At 46.7% G+C, this 7,282-nt stretch overlaps 1 protein-coding gene across 1 annotated transcript in view; it reads left to right on the top strand.

The window, feature by feature from the left end:
• Window positions 1–680: 680 nt before the first annotated feature.
• The window catches only part of ELMO3 (engulfment and cell motility 3), a 139,225-nt gene continuing 132,623 nt past the window's right edge, over window positions 681–7,282 (top strand). Inside the window, exon 1 of the mRNA XM_075848305.1 lies at window positions 681–783. The gene's annotated coding sequence lies outside the window, so the exon portion shown is untranslated. The remainder of the gene's footprint in view (window positions 784–7,282) is intronic.

The raw sequence follows: 7,282 nt of genomic DNA, 5'->3' as shown, positions 1-7,282 counted from the left end.
AAGCATGCCCACTACACTCCCGTAGAAGTCAATAGACTATTATTTCCTATCATCCATATGACTGCTGTAAAGCATATCTCTAAATGCTGTTAACAGCAGCTCAGGCAAGATGGCCGCCCCATCATCATGTGCAGAAAAGGGAATTAATGAAATCTAAAAAAAAAAAAGATCAGAATAAAATCCTATGAATCACTTCGTAAAACAAAATGTATAGTTGGTGCATTTGCTGTGCGGTTGTGTGTATTGCCATTTGTGCAGGGTAAATTCGGACTGGTTCATTATCAGAATATAGGACGTGAGACTTCTAGAGAAATATAAGACATTGTCCCCATAGTGAGATGATTGGTGCCTTCATATGTGGCTGCCCCGGGGGGGGGGGGGTTATCTGGGGGGGATCTGGGGGGGGATATCTGGGGAGGTGAGATCTGGGGGGGATCTGGGGGGTTATTGGGGGGGGGAATCTGGGGGGGGATCTGGGGGGTTATCTAGGGGGGGATCTGGGGGGTTATCTGGGGGGGGATCTGGGGGGTTTGCTGGAGAGCTGCTTGCAAGGTGCCTTCTGACCCACAGACGTATAAGACGTGATGTGATGAATCTTCTCCATAGGCTCTGGCTGGGCCTGCAGGAGCTCCGAGTACAAGGTCCTCACGCCCAGTAGGAATTCTTATCTAGAGTGGAGGAATGTGGGCTTGTTGTAACCCGTCTCCTCCCTGCTCCACCTCTCCGCTCTGTCAGTGCCTCCACCTTCTCTGCAACTGCAAAGTGACAGGAAACCCGTCTCAGGTAATGACAAACTTTGTAACGATTTATAAATGGAGAAAGCGCCGGGCGTCTCTTCCGCGCCGTGTACTTTGTCGCATTGCCCCCTTGATGACCGTCTCCGGTGTCCTTCTTCTGTCTTCTGTCTCAGTCACTCCGTATATTCCTGCCGGCATGTCTCCGTCTGTCCTCGTCTCTTCAACCGCTGTCTTTTCATTGATCTTTATTATTAAATGACCTTCTCACAAGAAGAAGTCTGCAGGTGCAGCAAAGCGGAGCCCAGTCTCCCCCAGTAATATCCAAAAAAACATTGGCTGCTTACAATGAAGACCAGAAATCACACAAGTGAAGCGAGCCACAGAGGAGAGCAGTCGGGCAAGGACTTCTTACATATGCAGCGTACATAGTCCTCTAGATCCAACCACCTCGTTATCTAGATGTATATAGCGTACGTAGTCCTCTAGATCCAACCACCTCGTTATCTAGATGTATATAGCGTACGTAGTCCTCTAGATCCAACCGCCTCGTTATCTAGATGTATATAGCGTACGTAGTCCTCTAGATCCAACCGCCTCGTTATCTAGATGTATATAGCGTACGTAGTCCTCTAGATCCAACCGCCTCGTTATCTAGATGTATATAGCGTACGTAGTCCTCTAGATCCAACCGCCTCGTTATCTAGATGTATATAGCGTACGTAGTCCTCTAGATCCAACCGCCTCGTTATCTAGATGTATATAGCGTACGTAGTCCTCTAGATCCAACCGCCTCGTTATCTAGATGTATATAGCGTACGTAGTCCTCTAGATCCAACCGCCTCGTTATCTAGATGTATATAGCGTACGTAGTCCTCTAGATCCAACCGCCTCGTTATCTAGATGTATATAGCGTACGTAGTCCTCTAGATCCAACCGCCTCGTTATCTAGATGTATATAGCGTACGTAGTCCTCTAGATCTAACCGCCTCGTTATCTAGATGTATATAGCGTACGTAGTCCTCTAGATCCAACCTCCTCGTTATCTAGATGTATATAGCGTACGTAGTCCTCTAGATCCAACCGCCTCGTTATCTAGATGTATATAGCGTACGTAGTCCTCTAGATCCAACCGCCTCGTTATCTAGATGTATATAGCGTACGTAGTCCTCTAGATCCAACCGCCTCGTTATCTAGATGTATATAGCGTACGTAGTCCTCTAGATCCAACCGCCTCGTTATCTAGATGTATATAGCGTACGTAGTCCTCTAGATCCAACCGCCTCGTTATCTAGATGTATATAGCGTACGTAGTCCTCTAGATCCAACAGCCTCGTTATCTAGATGTATATAGCGTACGTAGTCCTCTAGATCCAACCGCCTCGTTATCTAGATGTATATAGCGTACGTAGTCCTCTAGATCCAACCGCCTCGTTATCTAGATGTATATAGCGTACGTAGTCCTCTAGATCCAATCGCCTCGTTATCTAGATGTATATAGCGTACGTAGTCCTCTAGATCCAACCGCCTCGTTATCTAGATGTATATAGCGTACGTAGTCCTCTAGATCCAACCGCCTCGTTATCTAGATGTATATAGCGTAAGTAGTCCTCTAGATCCAACCGCCTCGTTATCTAGATGTATATAGCGTACGTAGTCCTCTAGATCCAACCGCCTCGTTATCTAGATGTATATAGCGTACGTAGTCCTCTAGATCCAACCGCCTCGTTATCTAGATGTATATAGCGTACGTAGTCCTCTAGATCCAACCGCCTCGTTATCTAGATGTATATAGCGTACGTAGTCCTCTAGATCCAACCGCCTCGTTATCTAGATGTATATAGCGTACGTAGTCCTCTAGATCCAACCGCCTCGTTATCTAGATGTATATAGCGTACGTAGTCCTCTAGATCCAACCGCCTCGTTATCTAGATGTATATAGCGTACGTAGTCCTCTAGATCAAACAGCCTCGTTATCTAGATGTATATAGCGTACGTAGTCCTCTAGATCCAACCGCCTCGTTATCTAGATGTATATAGCGTACGTAGACCTCTAGATCCAACCGCCTCGTTATCTAGATGTATATAGCGTACGTAGTCCTCTAGATCCAACCGCCTCGTTATCTAGATGTATATAGCGTACGTAGTCCTCTAGATCCAACCGCCTCGTTACCTAGATGTATATAGCGTACGTAGTCCTCTAGATCCAACCGCCTCGTTACCCAGATGTATATAGCGTACGTAGTCCTCTAGATCCAACCGCCTCGTTACCCAGATGTATATAGCGTACGTAGTCCTCTAGATCCAACCGCCTCGTTACCCAGATGTATATAGCGTACGTAGTCCTCTAGATCCAACCGCCTCGTTACCCAGATGTATATAGCGTACGTAGTCCTCTAGATCCAACCGCCTCGTTATCTAGATGTATATAGCGTACGTAGTCCTCTAGATCCAACCGCCTCGTTATCTAGATGTATATAGCGTACGTAGTCCTCTAGATCCAACCGCCTCGTTATCTAGATGTATATAGCGTACGTAGTCCTCTAGATCCAACCGCCTCGTTATCTAGATGTATATAGCGTACGTAGTCCTCTAGATCTAACCGCCTCGTTATCTAGATGTATATAGCGTACGTAGTCCTCTAGATCCAACCGCCTCGTTATCTAGATGTATATAGCGTACGTAGTCCTCTAGATCCAACCGCCTCGTTATCTAGATGTATATAGCGTACGTAGTCCTCTAGATCCAACCGCCTCGTTATCTAGATGTATATAGCGTACGTAGTCCTCTAGATCCAACCGCCTCGTTATCTAGATGTATATAGCGTACGTAGTCCTCTAGATCCAACCGCCTCGTTATCTAGATGTATATAGCGTACGTAGTCCTCTAGATCCAACCGCCTCGTTATCTAGATGTATATAGCGTACGTAGTCCTCTAGATCCAACCGCCTCGTTATCTAGATGTATATAGCGTACGTAGTCCTCTAGATCCAACCGCCTCGTTATCTAGATGTATATAGCGTACGTAGTCCTCTAGATCCAACCGCCTCGTTATCTAGATGTATATAGCGTACGTAGTCCTCTAGATCCAACCGCCTCGTTATCTAGATGTATATAGCGTACGTAGTCCTCTAGATCCAACCGCCTCGTTATCTAGATGTATATAGCGTACGTAGTCCTCTAGATCCAACCGCCTCGTTATCTAGATGTATATAGCGTACGTAGTCCTCTAGATCCAACCGCCTCGTTATCTAGATGTATATAGCGTACGTAGTCCTCTAGATCCAACCGCCTCGTTATCTAGATCTATATAGCGTACGTAGTCCTCTAGATCCAACCGCCTCGTTATCTAGATGTATATAGCGTACGTAGTCCTCTAGATCCAACCGCCTCGTTACCTAGATGTATATAGCGTACATAGTCCTCTAGATCCAACCGCCTCGTTACCTAGATGTATATAGCGTAAGTAGTCCTCTAGATCCAACCGCCTCGTTATCTAGATGTATATAGCGTACGTAGTCCTCTAGATCCAACCGCCTCGTTATCTAGATCTATATAGCGTACGTAGTCCTCTAGATCCAACCGCCTCGTTATCTAGATCTATATAGCGTACGTAGTCCTCTAGATCCAACCGCCTCGTTATCTAGATGTATATAGCGTACGTAGTCCTCTAGATCCAACCGCCTCTTTACCTAGATGTATATAGCGTACGTAGTCCTCTAGATCCAACCGCCTCGTTATCTAGATGTATATAGCGTACGATGTCCACTAGATCCAACCGCCTCGTTATCTAGATGTATATAGCGTACGTAGTCCTCTAGATCCAACCGCCTCGTTATCTAGATGTATATAGCGTACGTAGTCCTCTAGATCCAACCGCCTCGTTATCTAGATGTATATAGCGTACGTAGTCCTCTAGATCCAACCGCCTCGTTATCTAGATGTATATAGCGTACGTAGTCCTCTAGATCCAACCGCCTCGTTACCTAGATGTATATAGCGTACGTAGTCCTCTAGATCCAACCGCCTCGTTATCTAGATGTATATAGCGTACGTAGTCCTCTAGATCCAACCGCCTCGTTATCTAGATCTATATAGCGTACGTAGTCCTCTAGATCCAACCGCCTCGTTATCTAGATGTATATATTCAGGGTTTATGGAGTACGTCCCTCTTAAACATGGTGGCTGTGATGTCATTGCTGATTAGGTGAAGCTTTAGGACAAGCTATCCCTGAGGGTCAGTCTAAAGCGCTGCAATCGTATTTATACTCTAAGATCTGGCACCAACACATACGGTAGAGTACGAGGGGAACATATCAAGCTTTACTCCATGACGTACAACAATAAAATAATGCTCTTCCTCATAAAAATATTGAAAAAGAATTGCTGGTCCTTAGATCATAGTACAGAATCTTGTAGTGGGCAACCCAGCCGACCGTCCGTAAATTCCTGGAAAGTCCGTAAAAAATGAGTGGCTTTTTATTCCAGTGTCCGTAAAAAAAATTGATGCGTCCGTGATTTTTTTTTTTAAGTTGAATGAGTCTCATTGCTTTAAAGGTCACAGGACACGCGGGTAATGTGTTCCGATCACTATTCTAAGCTGTAGACATGTATTACGTATCATCTTTATCATTCATTGTGCTTTTCCAAATTGTCCAGAAAAAATGTTTGCGGTCCGTGATTTTTGGATTAAGTTGTCCTAAAAAAAAAAAAAATAATCAGGTTGGCAACCTCAGTGGTGGGTACTGTGAGGGGTTACCTCGGGCTGGGAGCTGCGTAACATGGAAGGTCACATATGAGTAATCCACTGTGTAATATGTGTAATATGTGTAATATGTGTAATATGTGTAATATGCAGAAACCCGAATTCATGGCATGAAGCCAAATCTATGAATAATCAAACAAATGGAATTTATTCTAATTAATTAAGAAGCAGCAAAAGCAGCGCAGGTTATACAAGAACAGCCTCCAGATGATGGAACCACTGATAGCGCCGCACACGCATGTAGATGATGGAACCACTGATAGCGCCGCACACGCATGTAGATGATGGAGCCACTGATAGCGCCGCACACGCATGTAGATGAAGGAACCACTGATAGCGCCGCACACGCATATAGATGATGGAACCACTGATAGCGCCGCACACGCATGTAGATGATGGAACCACTGATAGCGCCGCACACGCATGTAGATGATGGAACCACTGATAGCGCCGCACACGCATGTAGATGATGGAACCACTGATAGCGCCGCACACGCATGTAGATGATGGAACCACTGATAGCGCCGCACACGCATGTAGATGATGGAGCCACTGATAGCGCCGCACACGCATGTAAATGATAGAACCACGGATAGCGCCGCACACGCATGTAGATGATGGAACCACTGATAGCGCCGCACACGCATGTAGATGATGGAACCACTGATAGCGCCGCACACGCATGTAGGTGATGGAACCACTGATAGCGCCACACACGCATGTAGATGATGGAACCACTGATAGCACCGCACATGCATGTAGATGATGGAACCACTGATAGCGCCGCACACGCATGTAGATGATGGAACCACTGATAGCGCCGCACACACATGTAGATGATGGAACCACTGATAGCGCCGCACACACATGTAGATGATGGAACCACTGATAGCGCCGCACACGCATGTAGATGATGGAACCACTGATAGCGCCATACACGCATGTAGATGATGGAACCACTCATAGCGCCGCACACGCATGTAGATGATGGAGGCACTGATAGCGCCGCACACACATGTAGATGATGAAACCACTGATAGCACCGCACACTCATGTAGATGATGGGACCACTGGTAGCGCCACACACGCATGTAGGTGATGGAACCACTGATAGCGCCGTACACGCATGTAGATGATGGAACCACTGATAGCGCCGCACACGCATGTAGATGTTGGAACCACTGATAGCGCCGCACACGCATGTAGATGATGGAACCACTGATAACGCCGCACACGCATGTAGATGATGGAACCACTGATAGCGCCGCACACGCATGTAGATGATGGAACCACTGATAGCGCCGCACACGCATGTAGATGATGGAACCACTGATAGCGCCGCACACGCATGTAGATGATGGAACCACTGATAGCGCCTCGCACGCATGTAGATGATGGAACCTCTGATAGCACCGTACACGCATGTAGATGATGGAACCACTGATAGCGCCGCACACGCATGTAGATGATGGAACCACTGATAGCGCCGCACACGCATGTATATGATAGAACCACTGATAGCGCCGCACACGAATGTAGATGATGGAACCACTGATAGCACCGCACACGCATGTAGATGATGCGGCCGCACACGCATGTAGATGATGGAACCACTGATAGCGCCGCACACACATGTAGATGATGGAACCACTGATAGCACCGCACAAGCATGTAGATGATGGAACCTCTGATAGCACCGCACACACATGTAGATGATGGAACCACTGACCGTGCCGCACACGCATGTAGATGATAGAACCAGTGACCGTGCTGCACACGCATG

The sequence above is a fragment of the Rhinoderma darwinii genome, unplaced genomic scaffold, assembly GCF_050947455.1.
Source record: "Rhinoderma darwinii isolate aRhiDar2 unplaced genomic scaffold, aRhiDar2.hap1 Scaffold_3429, whole genome shotgun sequence".
NCBI classification, from domain to species: domain Eukaryota; kingdom Metazoa; phylum Chordata; class Amphibia; order Anura; family Rhinodermatidae; genus Rhinoderma; species Rhinoderma darwinii.
This window is presented reverse-complemented; position numbering and strand designations above follow the sequence as displayed.